Source organism: Lactuca serriola, chromosome 1 (genome assembly GCF_051521515.1).
Source record: "Lactuca serriola cultivar US96UC23 chromosome 1, Lser_US96UC23_V15, whole genome shotgun sequence".
In the NCBI taxonomy this organism is placed as follows: Eukaryota; Viridiplantae; Streptophyta; class Magnoliopsida; order Asterales; family Asteraceae; genus Lactuca; species Lactuca serriola.
Genome location: NC_136408.1, coordinates 159,063,249 through 159,083,877, shown reverse-complemented (window position 1 = coordinate 159,083,877; position 20,629 = coordinate 159,063,249).

Sequence of the window (20,629 nt, the reverse complement as noted above, 5' to 3'; positions counted from 1 at the left end):
CTTGAAATGAACATGTTAGCACCATGTGGGACAGGGAAAAATTTATCAAGCTTGGGGTACAACTTAAAAACATAACCTCATTTACTATAAGTGCTTTAAGAAATTTATAATCATATAACCTTGTGATTCTTGAAGAATACAACATCCTAGTTGTTTTGCCAAAATTCTTGAACTCTTGAAAGATTTCAAGGCTGGTAACTATAGTTGGCAGGTTCCTCACATAAACAGACCTTGAGTCACTTAAAAGAACACAAACAAAAACTATCAATCTCATAAATTGATTTTGTAATCATTTTGACACAACACATAAAACTTTTTTTAAAAGGAATTATATTCACCTTCTTCACTAGCCTAAGCTTCCTATGAGACCTAACCTCTCTCGAATCTACTACACTGCGCCTCACATGTTCACCTCAGTATGCAAGAACCTCCAGATATGGAAAAAGAACACAAGATTTAATTTTATTATTTTTTTGATAAATATAATATTAGTTTTAAAAAATACCATTTCTCTTTCTTATATCTTCCAATATGCAAATATGCCCCACCCATGTATTCTAGATTTACCAAAATAGACATGATGCTTTTCGATCCTCTGTAAACTGTCGAGTCTTTCATTGAAAGTAGAACAAGAATTCAAATCTTGAACTTCCTATAAAGTGTAAACAAAACAATTTAAATTACTAAATTACTAAAATACCCACTCCTAAAAGTGGAAAAATTTAACTGTTGGAAAATAAGGCATCGATACGATCTACAGGATGTTGAGTTGGCTCCATTACTCGGTGAAATAATTCTTCCTTTAAATCATTTAGGAAATTTATAAAAAAGAAGGGTTTTTAAGTGAGAAAATAAAGAGAAAAGTTTAATGAAATATTGTCTAAAGAGTAGTTTGTTTGACTTTTTACCTTGGTGGTTGATGTGGTATAAATGCGACACCTGGCAGCAGATAGAGGCTCAAACTCGTTGTTCTCTGATGTTGAGGAAGCAGAAAGATTTACATTTGCACATGATACGAGTCTTGAACCCCTAAGAATCTATTTTTATTCTGTTTTTGAAGCAATCCTGTTGCACAAAACACCTCTAATGAAGTCCTGATCACAATCCCATTGTCTGCTGGTGTTTTGTATATCAATATTTTTTGTAAACAAAATGTCATTAACAATAAACTCATAAATATGATCAGATTTTATAACACCATCGTATTCTTGTAAAAAGCATACTTGTTGATAGTACAGTATGTTGTTCATTTGGTGTTACAAATCAAACCTTTCTCAGATAAATGCAACTGGAAATTTTAAGAATCTTTAATAAATCACAAATATTATTTTACAAGTTCATAATTAAAAAAAATTCAACTAGTCAACTTACTTTTACAACACTATATGCAAGAACCATGAACTACCTTGCATGTGGACCCACAAGGGTTTTATATCACTTGGCTTCATAGCCCCACATATAACCAAATTATAGTAAAACAATTTATAAAAAATAATCTGAAAAAGTTTATGTAAGTTTCAAGTAAATGACATGTTCATGATTGATTTTTCTTTAACAGGACATATACAACATTCTCTTTCAATTTAAAGTGTTTCACATGCCCAACAAACGCAAGGTGTGAAGTCATGGACATCTCTCACTCCGTAACATTCTTGAAGCATGACTATTTGACACCTGGACCAACAAAAAAGAGTTTGATTATCTATTTTACACAAGATAATAGAGAGAAATACATGTTGCAGATGATAATTTTGTTGATATCATTGTATTCATCCCATCTACATATAACACATCTTTCAGTTGTCAAGTTTGCATGAATAGGTTCATAGTTCTCTATAATTGAATTCAATCTCTAAACGAAATATATTTTTGTGATAAGGACTAAAATTACCAACAAAAAACATTTTGTAGCCATCGATATTTGTTTGAACTTCAGAAACTGATTCCACATTGTTAGTTTTTCAAAATTAACATGATAACATAGCATATTTCTTTCTCATTCCTAAAGAAATTACATTACGGTACAAAATTCATTAATAAGTTAACATAACAGATTTCATACTCCGACACAATCACTGAAATAGAGTATGTATTATATTCATTGTGTGTACAAAATACTAGCATCATGTAGAAGAGACAAAAACAAGAAATTGTTATATCAGGAGAAGAGAATGAAACTTGATAGCCTTGTAGTTGCAGGGACATCAAACTAATGACAGAAAGAAGAAACGATTTTTTTTAGAGCTGTTATATGATTTTACAAGTTTTGGGTAATAAAGTTCAAGGGTAGTTTTGTAATCATTGTTTTTTAACTCTATCTACGATTTTCTTCTATCCAAATCCCTTCGATTTGGGAGATAGATTAGGAGAGATAAGGATCTATTGATTTCCTTTCTTTTATTCCCAAATCATTCCAAAACAAAACTCGAGAACACCACTGGGAACATGGTGTAAAAGAAGATGAAAGACGAAGTGAATAATAGAAATTATTGAAAATATTACCTAAATTGAGGGAGCTGATAAAGAGAAACAACAGGAAAATCCAACACAAAATTGAAGAATCAAACTTGAATGCATATAAAGAAATAAATATGTACCTTATTTTGGACCAGGGGAAGGCGAAACCCAGTAGGGACTAAAAACGAAGTGAATAACTAAAAACCACATCGGATAGAGATCTTTGTGGTGGATTTGGAGGTTGAGTTAGGGTAGACAGAAAGACAATCATTAACATATCATGATGGGGGTTTTGTTTCTGGGGTAGTGTGATGAATAAGAATGGTTGGAGAAGATGGTTATACATACTAGGCGATGCAAGATCAAAGGTTGGGTGGTGGTGTGATGCTGGTGTGGAAGAAAGGAGGAGTCACCACTATTGATTGAAGCTTTTTGGATATTCAACTGAGAGAAAGAAAAGTGTCGGTGACATTAATGATACTAGGGATTTTTGGTATTTTTTTGAGAGAAATAGAGAGATAACCAGGGAAGAAGATATCAGATTGAGGAGATGAAAGATTAAAAAAAGGTAGAGTTCAACTTGGCATATTACTAAAAATTTAGGATTTCGTTTTCCTCTGTTACCTGCTAAAAAAGGATGCGTGCTCCTTATTAAAAAAAATTACAAAACTACATGATTTCATGACACACTTTTTTATGATAAACGCCCTCCGTGTTTTTAATTTTCTTTATTGGACGCTAATTTTAGGGCACACAAAATTGGGTGTCCTCTATCCTTCAAATTTTCGAAAACTAACATTATTTTTAGGACACTCGCAAAATGCGTATCATAAATCGGTGTGTGTCGTTGCTCACGTGTCGCTAAAGGGCTGTTTTCTAGTAATGAATATTATGATTTTAAAATCAAATTAGAGTTTACTTCAGCTATAAATAGGGACCTACAGAAGTCTTGAAAACCTTACATATTTCACAAGTGAACTTTGAAATTCTCTTGTCCTCCTCCTCCTCTCTATCTCTCAAATTTTTGATCCTAGGGTTTCCTTGGGTTTGGTGTTGACACATTAGAGGATTCCACATTACTGGATCTAGCATTCCAAAGAAGGTTTCAAGTAACTTGGTCGTTATAATCAATTATAGCAAAGGTATGTAACCCTAACTATGTAATTTTCAATTTTATATAGGTTAGTTTAGGTTTTTCAAAGTATGTTGCTATCATGAGAAAGGCCATTGAGTCCTAGGTTGTATGTGTCCATAATTTTTATTTTGTAACCTAGAAAACCCATCAGCTCCATCATGTATGTTGTTAATGATCATGAAATAAATATCAAGGATGAGTGTTCCAAAAGTTGTTACATGTTGGAATATGATTTGTTAACACCATTCATGGGCCTATGGATTTATGGGCATGGCCTATTAAGGTTTTAGGTATGATTCCTTCATTATAAATGGTGCCTGCTAGTCATTTGTAAGTGTCTTAATTCTAGAGTGATAGGAAAATCTCTATTTAATTGTATTTGTAACCTATGTTTGAGAACTCATAAATAAAGAATACTCCCTATGCCAATAGATGTAGGTCACCTCAACCGAAATATGTAAATATTATGTCTTTTGTGCTTTTGGTTTTGCTTGTTTTTCGCTTTACTTCCTAACAAGTGGTATCAGAGTTGTAGTTGGTGTTCTTTTGATTGAAGATGGCATCCTGTAAATTCGATTTGGAGAAGTTTAATGGTTCGAATGATTTCACTTTACGAAAAGTGAAGATGAAGTCTCTTCTGATTCAAAAAGAATGTGTAACGATACTAGAAAGAGAAGCAAAACTTCCTAAAGATATGGTGGCTGACAAGAAAATGGATATTTCGATGAAGGCACGTAGGGTCATTCTATTGATTTTGAAATATGAAGTATTGAGGGAGGTCATGGATCAAAAAACTGCTTTTGGGCTCTGGGATAAACTTAATGATAAGTACCAAAAGATTTCTTTGATGAACAAGTTGTATCAGAAGCAATGTTTGTACACTCTAAGAATGTTTGAAAGTACCAAAGTGAAAGATCATTTAGATTAGTTCAATCGCATCATCTTGGATCTAGAAGGGTTTGATGTGAAGATTGAAGATAAAGATCAGACGTTGATTCTCTTATGTTCTCTTCTGAACTCGTATAAGAATTTTGTTGATACCAATGTTCTATGGTAGGATAAAAATCACTCTGATTGATGTGAAGGATTCTTTCATGTCCAAGGAATTGTAAAGGATAATTTCAGTTGGAGAAGAAGTTTATAGTTCCAGTTTGTTCACAAGGAGAGGGATAGGGGAAATAAATTGAGGGCACATTCAAAGTCAAAGTATAAAGGTTCATCCTATCACATGGCAAAAAATCATGACTGGTTCAACTCTTTTAAAGAGTGGAGTGGCACAGTCAAGATAGGTGATGATTACGTGACCAGTATCAAGGGTAGTGGAACTATGAAAATCAAGATGCATGATGGTATGGTTAGAAAGTTAGATTGTTGATATGTTCCGAATCTTTGGAAGAATCTTATTTATCTTGTCTCTTTGTCTAAGAATGGGTTGAGGTATGTTGGTGAAGGCAGTTGGGTCAAAATCTCTAAAGGTGATCTAGTTATAATGAACGGAAATATGAATCATAGAAAATTTTATATCCTGGAAGGAGGTATGGTTATGGGAATAATGGGTATCTCCCAATTATTTGAAGAAGTTGATGACAAGACATAGTTGTGGCATCGTAGGATAGGGCACAGGAGTGAGAAGGGCATGTTAGTTCTAGGTAAAGAAGGACTATTTGTTTGGAGAGGTTACATGAAAGATAAAGTTTTACGAAGCTTATATCAAGAAAAAGCATCACAAAGTGAAGTTCGGTACAGATCAACACACAATTAAGGAAATCTTGGAATATGTTCACTCATATCTGTGGGGTCCATCTCTAGTAAACTCTCAAGGAGGATGCACATACCTTGTGATGTTCATTGATTATTACTCAAAGAATGTTTGGTTGTATTTTCTAAAGATGATGTGTTTGAGAAGTTTAAGGACTGGAAGAAAATGGTTGAAAAAGGTACCGGAAAATAGGTCAAGATTCTGAGAACTAATAATGGGTTAGAGTTCTCTAATGCTCTATTTAGTAACTTCTTCAAAACAGATGGTATAATGTGCTACCACACTACACAACACACACCACTTCAAAATGGAGTTACAGAATGGATAAAGCAAACACTTATGTGGTGTGCAAGGTGTATATGAATATTTGATAACTTATCCAAGTAAATTTGGGCGGAAGCTATCAACGTTGCTTGCTATTTGGTGAATGGATCAGCATCAATTGCTATAGACTTAAAGACTCCTCAAGAGGTATGGTTTGGAAAACTCTTGGGCTATTCTGGATTACAAGTATTTAGATGCCCCACACATCCTTATCTGAATAACGGTATGATTAATCCAAGGGCAATGAAGTTCATATCTCAAGGATACGTCGTAGGAGTAAAAGGTACTGTAGTGTACAGAGGAAGGAAGAACTCCTAAATTTATAATGAGCAGAGATATGACCTTTAATGCATATGCCATGGGAAACTATGGAAGAGGTGATATAAGTCAAGTAGGGAACAAAGATCAGGGAGCCAACTAGAAGGTGGACTTTGCAACTCAAACTTCAGACAAATTTTTGATAAGTGATGAACAGCAAGATGATTGTGAACATCCTAGAAAATATGAAACCCATGAACAACCTCAGGGATCTTCGTTTAGTGATGTTGATGTCGGCACAACAAGGAGAAGATCAAAGAGATTTATTAAACAACCTGATAGATATGTGGGATGTGTTAATTCTATTGAAATGAACTCCATTGCATTTGCTTTGTTAACTGGAGAAGGCATTAACATTGAAGAGCCTCAATCATTTAATGAAGTTATGGCGCGTAAAGAAGAAAATGACTTTTTGATGGCTATAAACGAAGAAATGCAATCATTGGAGAAGAACGAAACATGGGATCTTGTTCCATTACCAAAGGGAGCAAAACTAGTGGGATGCCAATGGATCCTTAAGAAGTAGGAAGGGATTCAAGGAGTTGAACCAGCTAGGTTCAAGGAAATGTTAGTGGGAAAAGTGTTTTCTTAGAAATAATGAATTGATTATCACAAGGTGTTCTCACCAGTCATGAAGCACAAGACAAATCGAGCTCTTTTTGCCATGGTAAGTGAATCTAATCTGGAGCTTAAGTAGCTTGACATTAAAATTGCATTTCTTCATGGGAACTTATAAGAAGAGAAGATTTACCTTTCCTAGCCAAAGTCTTCCTTGATTCTAATAAGAATTAGGTATGTTTTCTGAAGAAATCTCTATATAGTTTGAAGCATTATCAAGGTAATGGTATAAGATATTTTATTCATTTATGATCTTACATGGATACATTTGAAACTAATTTGAAAATTATGTTTACTTAAAGGAATTGTCACCAGATTCCTACAGATATTTGTTGTTTTATATTAATGGCATGCTCATCGCAGCTAAGGACATGGCTGGTATAAATGAATTGAAGGCAATCCTAAAGAATGAGTCTAAAATGAAGGCTTCGGGAGCTGTAAAGAAGATACTAGGAATGGAGATTACAAGTGATAGAATAGCAAGGCAGTTTTGTGTTTCTCATCAAAAATACATTGAGAAATTATTTTAGTCATTCTACCTGGATCAATCTAAACTAGTTGGAACTCATTTAGCAACACACTTTAAACTTGGTCCAATAATATACCTACAAGTAATGAAGGAAGGAAGTACATGAGCAACATTCCATACTGTAGCGTTGTTGGAAGTCTCGTGTATGAAATGATCTTACCAGACCTGATTTGTCTCGTTCGTGTAATGACCCAAAAATCACGACTAAAAATTTCTTTTAAAACGTTACTAAACCATATTTATAAAAATCGTATCATAAGTCCTAACATAATTTTCGAGTATTAGTTCAAACCAAATCTCATTATTAGAGTAAAACATTCCCAGGCTAACTGACTACGGTGTGTGCACTGCAACCTTTCCGAGCTCCTCTTTTGAAAACTGAGTACCTGAAACCAAAACTGAAAACCGTAAGCATGAAGCTTAGTGAGCACCCCCAAACTATCACATACCATACAATAACATAAAAATCACATATTGGGCCTTGCCCACTGCATCGGACCGAGGTCCGGACTAACTGGGGCCTTGCCCCCCTGCATCGGACCAAAATCCGGAAACTGACTGGGACCTTGTCCCTTGCATCGGACCGAAGTCCGGACTAGCTGTATCGGACCGAAGTCCAGAACTAACTAAAAAAAGCATAACATAAACATATCAACTAGCATGAACACACATATATTACATACTGCATCGGGCCGTAGCCCGGAACACATAACACATAAATCCTGTCTGAGCCATGAAGGCATCAAACATACTAACTACTGCATCGGACCGAAGTCCGGAAACTACTTCTAACTAAACGGGTCGGCATTGTGGCCTTAGACCCGTTCCTACTAGAAGGAAACTCACCTCGAAGAACTGACTCCTGAAGGCATGAGCAAGAAATCCCTTACTGTTGCTCCGACTGCTCCCCGACTATCATGACCAATTTAAAACACTAAATCAGAATAAGGATTCCTTCTATGGGTAAAATGACTATTTTACCCCCTGCTATGGTGTAGGTCATAACCAAGGCCCAAAACCATTAATTCTTCTAAGTCCATCAATGGCCCATTAAAGGCCCACTAATGGCGTAATTATACTAAATTGGGCCCACTTCACATATGGCCCTTCCTGAGCCCAAACTGCCCTTGGCCCATCATCTGACTTCTGCTGGCCCACTAAGGCCCAAGGACCTATAGTCCAAAACACAGCCCACACCGAGGCCCAAATGCTCAAAACCCATCTAGTAGAAATACGTGGGGCGTATTCCAATGTAAGCTTAGCGTACAGGCTTGACGACGCGTACGTTGGGCGTACCTACACGTACGCTCAACGTAATACCCTGATAAGCCAACTTTGTATTAAGTGCTTAATACCTCGATTCAGAAGCTACAAACTCAAATCCAAACCTTATTCCATGTCTTAAGCCATAAAATCACTGACTTGGTGACTTTATATGGCCCAAACCAACTCAAACTCCCAAACTAAATTTCTACTTCCATAAAGGGGACTAGATCTCATGCATGGACTTAATAGGACCATAAAGGTTGGAACTTTACTGCTTATGGGACTCATATGACTCTAAGGGAGGCAACCCAGGTCTTGGAAACGAGCTTAAGTCATAAAGTCCCAATCTTAGGACCAAAAAGGTCCATAAGCTTGTAACTAAGGAGTTCTAAGAGGTTAATCATCAAGCTCAAGACTTTTTACCTTGCAGAGGTCCAAAATGAAGCACTTATCCCAGGTCTACAAGCTCTGGCTTCAAAGGTTCCTCCTTGCCAACCTTCTTCTCTTTGCTTCCACGCTTTAATCCACCAAAATGGGTTCTCCAAGGTCAAGATTTCATAAAATGAAGGTATGGACATTCTAGGGTTTCTTATGAGGTTGGGGAGGCTGATATGGGGGCTAGGGTTGGAACCATAATGTCCTCTATATAGTGCTTAACCTAAAAATTGGGTTTTATGATCTTTAGCGTACGCTAGGCGTACCTCCACGTACGTTGGGCGTACGCCTTGAACACCCATGACCAAATTGCCCCATTATGCTGGGCATAACCCAGTTTACACTGGGCGTACCCACATGCGCCCCAACATGCATGCATGGTCTTCCATGTAAACTATTCTCTATAAGGGCCATTCTTTCCAAATCTTCAAAGTGTCATAACTCCTTCAATCTAGATCTGTTTATGATGAACTTTAAATCCACGGAAAGGTGGTGAGAAATCCTACGCTTCTAACAACACACTCCGGCCCAAAAATTTCTCGAATAATACCTCTAAATTCAATAAAGGACTAAAACACCCCTGGCCTTGGCCTCTGAAATTCCATAAATGAATATTTTAGAACAGGGTATTGCAACTGTCCCCCAGTTAAAGTAGACTTCGTCCTCGAAGTCCGCTACGACCAACTATCTCACAACACCTTGCAGCTTGCCACTAACTATGCACTTCGCCTATCTGATCGAAGTCTTGAAAATGTCTTTTCCCGAATAATCTGATCATTACCATCCTCCAGTACAACAGTTTTACCTAACTGGAAATCCCACCGGTACTCCTAGTACACTTATAGCTGGTACACAAGGGGGTTTACCCCTTTTACCCAGCATCACCACTAACCTTTCCAGGGCAACATTCCATAAGTAACAAACCTTTCCAAGATCATTCAATCCCCTACTGAGCTGCAATTCAAGCCACTCCCAGTGCCGACCATCGAAGCCTTACTCACGAAATAATCCCACCTGTGATGCTCCAGGACTGAAATCTCCACTCCGTGCGAGAGTTAATCCAATCGAGAAACTGATCCCTCTCTGCTAAGGTCAAAAGTCAACTAGAACTATGGTACCGCTCTAAGATTACCTGATTCTGCGGTGAGCAACTTAGCATCACCCACCCACTTGAACGGCATGGTCGCCTCCAAAAAGCATACCCAACCTTTTCATGACCATGAAGACCAACCCCCGTAGGGTTCTAGACTCGAAAAAGAAACAAATACCTTACATCATGATCACATTGACTCCGTCTGAAACCTGCTTTCATGTGGTAGTCTGATTCCCTAATAGTCCACCTATACTGAAATGATATGATCCTGCTGTGAGAGACTTTCCATTTCCCAATCAACAAACTATACTGCCTACACTTGCAGCCTAACTTAAAAAGTGATACTGACCATAATATTGAAACTATCTGAAACTCTGAACTGCCTGAAACACTGAACTGCCTGAAACACTGACTGCCTGAAACACTGAACTGCTTGAAACACTGAACTGCTATATGGCTAGTTCCCAAAATATCTCGAGACCTTCCTGGTCTCCAATCATTTGTCGGTAATCTACAACACCGAGTTCCAACTCAACTGTGGAGCCCAAGGACTCCTTACTTAGTCGCTCCCACGACTTTTGAACAAAATCTTTCTATGGAACTAGTTTCCACTAGTTATCCCGACACTATGGCTCTAACATCCTCCCGATCCACCGATCAGGTCCAAACGTCACATCCTGACATCATCGTATCCAAGACTAAAAATGACGGCTCCCAGACTAACGATATCCCTTATCATACACGAACCTAAGCGGTCCACTGCTTCCCTGATCTCATAACTGTGGAGACGATCCAACTGTCGAATCGATGGCTCAACCATAACTAAACCACTTGGGAAATCCGAAATCCAACCCGTGGATTTCCATATCCTCACTGCTGCACCCGAACTGGTGGGTACTACTGCTTCCCTCGCGTCCAAACAATGCGCTCATGCTGACTACTAACTTGAAGAATGCTATGGCTACATCCGCAGACTTACAACTTCCTAATACTATCTGGCTACTAGTGAATGCTATGGCTTCCCCCGCAGACTTACAACACTGTACTACTATCTGACTGCTAGTGAATGCCACGGCTACCCTCGCAGACATACAACACTCTACTACTATCTGACTCCTAGTGAATGCTACGGCTACCCCCGCAAACTTACAACACTCTACTACTATCTGACTGTTAGTGAATGCTACGGCTACCCACGCAGACGTACAATACTCTACTACTAACTGGCTGCTAGTTAATGCTACGGCTACCCCGCAGACTTACAACACTCTACTACTAACTGGCTACTGCTGGAAAAATGTTGCGGCTTTCCTGCCGCTCTATCATGCTCTGCATGCTGTCTCTGCTACTGACTACTAACACGGAAGCATCTCTTGCTAACCATTCTCAAGATCCTCATTCTGACTCACTAGAGTCCTACAGGCGATCCTGCAACCTGGATTCCCAACCAGCTACTAACCATCTCGATTACATGAACTCACGGTTGGGAAGTTCCGCAAACTCCCAATCCTGAACTCCTCAATCCATCAATCGTTGTGCTACTATCTTTTCTCCTCAGAGGCCGCATACTCATTATGGGTCTGCATGCTCTTATCCTTGTATACTCAGAGGATTATCCCCCACTTGGATCTGGTTAACTCCTTACTGCTCAGTGGTCGAAAGGATTCCCCATCCTTCCTTCCATAAAAAGGGGCGATCCACTGCCCGCCCACGTTTACCTCTGTTGGCACTCCAACTAACCCTCGCCAGATCCGAACCATTCCTATTAGCTAACCGAGCACTCTTCAATCCTTCACTGAATTTGCTTTAGTGACTGCTTCCCAAGAACTTGCGTTCAGGGTAAACATCTCCAACTCACTTCCCTACTGTCCGCTAGCTACTCCACTAGAAGCTTTAAATCGTCACCACTGAGGATATAACTGATCAATACCCGAATGGAACCTTCCGAAAGTAGTGAGGTACTACTGAATTTACACATACATACTACAGTCACCGCATCTAAAGTAACTTGAGCTAAAGGGGACGACCTCCAATTTACCATTCTAATTCCAAGGTATGCAGATTGCATATAACTCAATCACAAGCAGGTAATAGAATACTCACAGATACATGCTTACTAACATCGATGCAGTACCATAACAATAGAGTCACTACAAAAAGGAAGAATTCAAACTACATACCTGCGATCTAGTGCGGCTCAATCTTGATTTTCTACGGAACGATGGGCGCCTGACCCTGAACTCTCTCCACCACCAAGACGGGACATCAATACTTGAAATGAACTGGCCGGTGACAATGAAAACATCTCTGATCTTGCTTACAGTCCCGATACACATGCCCTCTTTCCCCGCACTTGAAACACATGAACTTGTGACAAGCAAACCCATGAGTCCCTCCACACTTACCACACACCTCTGGGTCCTCCTGACCTCCAGCGCCCAAGTCAGTTGAGTAGGACTCCACACTTCTTCCCAATCTCCCTGCAACACGTGCCCGCTTCTTTTTTTTCCTTGTTGCGCATCCAAACCAATCTTCTGCTCTCTAGTGACCCTGACTACTCCATCAATCGTATGAACAACAACTGGCTATCCCTGGAACTTAGATATCAACCGACCAGTGACCCGCTCAATGATGTTGGGTAACTCCTCGCGAATGACTAGAGAAACCTCATTAACTACCCAATCATGCAAGGGTCTCTCCTGGAGACAGGGTGCCCCACTCACACCTGTCCCCTGATGGTAAGATCTAAAAGTGGGAACTCCCTCCCTGATGGATCCCTGAACTCCATAAGCATCGAGCTCTAGACGATCCCCAAACTCTCCTGAAACTATCCCGACCCTAAAGGCCTCAAGATGACTGTCCATAAGCTCCACGATGGGCTCTCTAACCGAGCCAAAAATCACTGGATTCTGATCAATGATGATGCGCATAATCTCTGCGGAAATGAAATCCCTCATCCGATCATCAAGCTGCCTGGCTTTAGAACTTGAGCCAGATTCCTCCCTAGTACCTGAACTGCTAACTGGTATCTCACGCAACGTCACCATGCTGGAAACATAACACATTACTGATCAATACACACCGCTACTAAGGGATCTCTCACACACTCTACTAGTTCCCTGGTTTTGCCTCGGTCCCTCTTGAATCAAGTACGGATCCTTTACTTTCAGTAGTACGGGCCCATACTACCTTCCACATCTATCCGTACTTTTCCTCAAGAGTTACCTGAACTCCACCAAGCCCCTTTTCTCTACTGCTAATCTTCGCTACTCTCATTCTAGGCTTGCCCTAGGGAACCTCTGACTCCACCCAATCAGTCCTCAGCTACTGAAGGCCTCCTCGTAATGCCAATTACCCACCAGCTGAATACCATCACACGTGACGAGGCTCAGATAATCCTTCGAGTAAAAGACTCGTCCCTACAACGGTTAGACTCAGATGAGAGTTGCGCAATAGGGCCAAATCCAGCACTCTGAGATTATTCAACCCTGATCACATGTGATGTGACGTATTCACCTAATGGCTAACTCCCATCACTCAGAGTCCCACTAAGCACAGAGCAAGCAACATTCCGATAAAGGAAATACACTCATGCAGACTATTCTTATAATCAAGAAACTGTACTAGCATACAATGTTGAACTCATGCTATCAGGCATAACCTAAACAGGCTATCTTACTATTGTCTACTCAATACTAGCATGTAATTCTCATAAGGCTGAAACACCTAAGCAGGCACATAAGGCATCCTCCTAGATCCTTAGTCCTATACTAGCATGCAGCTCTATTGAAACTGAAACTAAAAATGCAACTGAAACTGATAGTCATAAACTTGTATTGGTAATTTGGGAGTACTTACTTGAGCTCAGCTGATTTCATGCACCACACCCTTTTTTCTCTTTTCAATTTATTTTCTTTCTAAATATTCATTTCGCTTTTTCTAAAACTCTTTTCTTTTCTCAAACTCCTTTTTACCAAAAATTCCTTTCGAAAATGTTTTTCTTTTAAAAATCTTTTACCGTTTCCTTAGTTTGAGTCCAGACACGCTCTCAAGTATGTCCGAATCCCTCAAACCAAGGCTCTGATACCAACTTGTAATGACCCAAATATCATGACTAAAAATTTCTTGTAAAACATTACTAAAACCATATTTATAAAAACCGTATCATAAGTCATAACATAATTTTCGAGTATTAATTCAAAACATAATATCATTATCAGAGTAAAACATTCCCAGGCTAACTGACTACGATGTGTGCACTGCAACCTCTCCGTGCTCCTCTTTTGAAAACTGACAACCTGAAACCAAAACTGAAAACAGTAAGCACGAAGCTTAGTGAGCACCCCCAAACTACCACATACCATACAATAACATAAAAAGCACATACTAGGCCTTGCCCACTGCATCGGACCGAGGTCCGGACTAACTGGGGCCTTGCTCCACCTGCATCGGACCGAAGTCCAGAAACTGACTGGGACCTTGTCCCCTGCATCGGACCGAAGTCCAGACTAACTGGGGCCTTCCCCCTGCATCGGACCGAAGTCCGGAAACTGACTGGGAACTTGTCCCCTGAATCGGACCGAAGTCCGGACTAACTGGGGCCTTGCCCCCTGCATCAGACTGAAGTCCATAAACTGACTGGGACCTTGTCCCCTGCATTGGACCAAAGTCCGGACTAACTGCATCGGACCGAAGTCCAGAACTAACTAAAAAAAGCATAACATAAACATATCAACTAGCATGAACACACATATATTACATACTGCATCGGGCCGTAGCCCGGAACACATAACACATAAATCCTGTCTGAGCCACGAAGGCATCAAACATACTAACTACTCCATCGGACCGAAGTCCGGAAACTAATGCTAGCTAAACGGGCCGGCATTATGGCCTTAGACCCGTTACTACTGGAAGGACACTCACCTTGAAGCACTGACTGCTGAAGGCCTGAGCAAGAAATCCCTTACTGCTGTTCCGACTGCTCCCCGACTATCATGACCAATTTAAAACACTAAATCAGAAAAAGGATTCCTTCTATGGGTAAAATGAACATTTTACCCCTGCTATGGTGTGAGTCATCACCAAGGCCCAAAACCTTTAATTCTTCTAAGTCCATCAATGGCCCATTAAAGGCCCACTAATGGCCAAATTATACTAAATTGGGCCTACTTCACATATGGCCCTTGCTGTGCCCAAACTCCCCTTGGCCCATAATCTGACTTCTGTTGACCCACTAAGGCCCAAGGACCTATAGTCCAAAACACAGCCCACACCGAGGCCCAAATGCTCAAAACCCATCTGGCAGAATTACGCGGAGCGTATTCCAATGTACGCTTAGCGTACAGGCTTGACGACGCGTACGTTAGGTGTACCTACATGTACGCTCATCATAATACCTTGATAAGCCAACTTTCTATTAATTGATTAATACCTCGATTCAGAAGGTACAAACTCAGGTCCAAACCTTATTCCATGTCTTAAGCCATAAAGTCACTGACTTGGTGACTTTATATGGCCCAAACCAACAAAAACTCCCAAACTAAATTTCTACTTCCATAAAGGGGACTAGATCTCATGCATGGACTTAATAGGACCATAAAGGTTGGAACTTTACTTCTTATGGGACTCATATGACTCTAAAGGAGGCAACCTAGGTCTTGAAAACGAGCTTAAGTCATAAAGTCCCAATCTTGGGACCAAAAAGGTCCATAAGCTTGTAACTAAGGAGATCTAAGAGGTTAATCATCAAGCTCAAGACTTTTTACCTTGCAGAGGTCCGAAATGAAGCACTTATCCCAGATCTACAAGCTCTAGCTTCAAAGGTTCCTCCTTTCCAACCTTCTTCTCTTTGCTTCCAAGCTTTAATCCACCAAAATGGGTTCTCCAAGGTCAAGATCTCATAAAATGAAGGTATGGACGTTCTTTGGTTTCTTCTGAGGTTAGGGAGGCTGATATGGGGGCTAGGGTTGGAACCATAATGTCCTTTATATAGTGCTTAACCCAAAAATAGGGTTTTATGATCTTTAGCGTACACAAGGCGAACCTCCATGTACGATGGGCGTACGCCTTGAACACCCGCGACCAAATTGCCCCATTACGCTGGGCGCACCCACGCGCGCCCCAACATGCATACATGGTCTTCCATGCAAACTTTTCTCTATAAGGGCCATTCTTGCCAAATCTTCAAAGTGTCATAACTCCTTCATTCTAGATTTGTTTCTGATGAATTTTATATCCACGGAAAGGTGGCGAGAAATCCTACGCTTCTAACAACACACTCCGGCCTTAAAACTTCTCGAATAATATCTCTAAATTCAATAATGGACTAAAACACCCCTAGCCTTTGGCCTCTGAAATTCCATAAATGAATATTTTAGAACAGGGCGTTACAATTCGTTAGTGTTGTAAGCAGGTTTATGACTAATATAGGAAAAGCTCATTTGGAATCATTTGTTTGGATCTTGCAATACTTGAAGGTAATGAAAGGTGTTGGTTGGTATATGGAGCAAATAGTAAAATTAACATGGTTGGATATGTTAAATCTGGTCATCGTGGTGAATTATTGAAGTACAGGTCACGTACATGCAACATATTCACTTTGTTCGGATGTGCCATCAGTTGTAAGTCAACGTTACAAGATATCGTTACTTTTTCTACAACTGAATCTTAGTACATATCTATGACTAAAAGAGTAAAGGAAGATATATGGGTGCATGAGCTTATTTAGAGTCATGGTATAAAGGAGGAAAATAATGTATTGTACCGTTACAGTCAGAGTGCATTGAGTCTTGCAAAGAATATTATGTATTATGAGAAAAAAACGCACACTTATGTCAGGATGCGTTTCGTTAATGACATTCTTGAAAAAGACAAGTTTTCTATTCTGAAGATTATTACCGACGTGAAACCAATAGATATGTTAACAAATTCGTTACCCACGAAGAAGTTCAAGCTTTGCGAGAACTTGGTTGATGTTCACAGGAGTTAGTTCCCTTCGGGATGGATGGCAGGAAAGGATAGGAAGTTCTTATTTAAGGTTGAGTTCAAAGGATACTGACGTCAAGGTGGAGATTGTTAAGTGTGACTTGATGATTTAGAGCATTCTCAAGGATCATTTGAGTTTATTGGAGCACTTGGAACTCAATGGAGCACTTGGGATTCATGGAGTATGTGACAAAGGAACATATCATCTGATAAGAGAATGGATCATCTAACAATGGAACGGATCAAGTGTCAAAGGAATGGATCTTCTAAAATGGGATATTGAGCACATGGAAGTGGAATGCAGCATTTTGGTGTATGGATGTGCCATCTATGATCAAGATGAACCATCCTATACTTGGATGCGCCACTTAGAAGTCAAGGAGCACCATTATTGTTCTAAATGCCCCATTCTGGATGAAGGTGCACCATCCATGATGTAGATGCACAACCTTGGGAAGCAAGTGTGCTACACATTTCCAACTTGTGCCACTTTGAAGCCGGATATGCCGCTAATAAAGCTTGATGCACCATCTACGATTGAATGTGACATTTATTAAGACGATATGCCATTCCTTGAACAAGATGTGCATCCTCATTCTTGATGCCTCATCTTGGGGCAAGGTGCTCCACATATGTTCTGTTATGAGACATGGTATACCTAATGAGCCACTTATAATGTGAAGTCCCCTATGATGCTCAATATTGTTAAAGGATTCTCAAAATTTGAAGATTCTCAATGATTATTGCTTAATACGCCATCATGATGATTGATGAGCCATGGTGATCTTGATGTGCCACTCTTACATCGTGATGAGCCACTATGGATCATGATGCTCCATCATGTGTGTTGTTGATGCTCATACAATACATATCAAGGATGAATGTTCCAAAAATTTCTACATGGTGGAATGTGATTGGTTGAAACCTTTCATGGGCCTATGGATTTATGGGCTTAGTATATTAGGGTTTTAGGTCTAATCTCTTCACTATAAACAGGGATGCCTGCTAGCCTTTTGAATGTGTCTTGATTCTAGAGTGACAGGGGAATCTCTATTGAGTTGTACTTGAAACCTTTATTTAAGAAATCATAAATAAAGAATACTCCCCTTCTGCTCGTGGACGTAGGTCACCTTAACCAAACCACGTAGATATTGTGTCTTGTGTTCTTTTGGTTTTGCTTCTTTTCCCTTTTACTTCCTAACAAAAATGATTTAATTAAATAATCAAAATTTAATAAATTAACTGAGACATATATTTAGACATGCTAAATCAAAACATACATTGTTCCAAAACAAATATCGTTGACAATACAAGTACTTTATCTTCTAAGCATAAATAATAATCTAAACTCCGAGAGTGAAGTTCCAACTTGCTTGTGCTCGTTGCTTACTCTTCTATAAGTATCTGCAATCCATATACAAACATTGGATTAACATTAAGTACCATGTACTTGAGTATTATATGAAAAATATATGTTCTATCTAGTATATACCTAAATTACTAGTCTCTCCATATTTTCGTTTCAGATGAAAGGGGGAGTTCCTCTTCCAATATCATGTTTCTCCAAAAAAAAGAAACATGAACCTTCTATATGGGCCTTTTTGGATTTATTAGCCTTAAAGGTGTTGATTCCCTAAACTATGGTCCTCTTTGATCACACATGCTGACTCCTTTTAGCCTTATATTATTCCATTGTTTGAACTAGATTAAAACAAATATCACTATATTATTGGAATATCTGCTTAACCTGGTGGAACAAATGATATATCTAAATTAACCAAGACTTCCCAAAAGTCTTGAATAACTATTCCTATCTTTATGTTGGAAACAACTTCAGCATCACAGTGACGCCTCCACCAGGTATCATGTTCAGGTTTTCTGCTCAAAGCAGTTTGTTTAGGGATAGGGCTTTTAATAATGTTATTATTTCATTTCGTTCAGCAAGTGAAATATGATGCATGGTAATGAGGTTGGATTTTGTTTTCATCTAAAAAATTTTAACAAAATTAATGTATTATTTTCAATATTTAGAATCTTCAATAATTAATACCCTTAAGTTTCAAAAACATTAATTATTAAAGTCTAGGATCCAAGTTGCAAAACAAATAAATGGTTATGTATCCTTTATCCAATTCATTGAATCCAACTAGGTAGATATCGATTATCAATTATATATTAGTATATAATTCCTAGATATATCAGATTCCTAATAACCAAGGTTAATATACATTTTTGATCACATCTATGCCTCGTATCTATATTACTTAGGTTCTTCATCACAACAGATTTTCAATCAATTCATCTACTTTGAAAAACTTGTGTAATCGACTTACAACTTGGTTATAGTAATCTTGAATGCACCCCGACCATCAAATGATAACACTAAGTGTTTAGGTGACCTTTACCCCACTAGCATATCTAGAGACGTGTGAGTGATTTCAAAATGGATTGCACAAATTTGAGGTTTATAAGGGGTCTTTGATGTTTTTATAATTCTAGTCGAAAAGACCATAATATATCATGGTTATTTCATGTAACACCCACAGTTTTTAAGGTCAAGAAAGGAAAGAAAACCCTAACTTTAAGGGGAGACTCGACGCTCGCCCAAGGAGGAACCCGGTGAGTCCGAGTGGGATCCGGGTCGAGGAGTAAGTGACCGACTCGGCGAGTCGCCCAAGGGGACTCGGCTAGTCTGATCTGTGCGAGGAAAACCCTAAATTCGGGACTTGGAGCCTATTTAAACGTCTCATTCTCTCCCCTAGGGTTCCTTTACTGCCTCTTTCACCCAGAACATTGAACCCTAAGCCCCATTGTTGCCCATTCAAGCTTCCAAGCCATTTTTGAGTGATTTGAAGGAAGAAGAAAGAGGGGAATCATTGAAGCTTCAAGGATTGGCCTTAGATCTGAGGATTGAGGAAACTTTCTGAGTTATTGAAGGTATTAAGTCATTTCCCTCCTTTGGACCTATTATGGTTGTGAGTTTTGGGGGCTTGTAGCCATGATTAGCTACCCCTTTAGAGTTAGAAGCCAGATATGAAGTTGCTACTCCGGATCTAAGCATATTATGGTCTTGAGAAGCATAAAGTATCTGCCCTTGAGTTGATTATGGAGCCTCTTTGCCTTAAACCCTAGTTTATGGTGTATTTTGTCTAGATCTCCTTCCCTACACGTAAAGTTTGCAACTTTGCGTGAGGAATAGGCTTCAGAAGGGTAGATCTACAGTTTGGAGTCCATGCATGACTCAAAAGTCCTCTGCATGTATGGAGATCTGAATGGACCCGACGAGTCCTTTGAGTGGACTCGGCGAGTAGCATGAAGATTTGGAGGAACTCGACAAGTGGGATGAACAGCTCGTCGAGTCAGATGAAGTTGGGTAGGAACTCGGCGAGTTGGATGAAAAATTCTGCAAGTCTGTTGAAGATTGTCTTGGACTCGGCGAGTCAGGTCGCGAAACCCCAAACCCTTCGAGTTGAGACTCAAATCAGTGAGTCGAGTGGAGACTCGGTGAGTTGGATAGGTCAGGACTCGGTAATCGGTAGACTCGGCGAGTCGAGTCACAAATAGAAGGACTTTGAACATATGAAATCGGCGAGTCAATAGGGTGACTCGGCGAGTAGGGTTGACCTGGAAGTTTGACTTTTACCAGGACTTTGACTTTGACCAGAGTTGACTTGGTTGTCTTTTGGGGGTCAGTTAGACTCAGTGTTG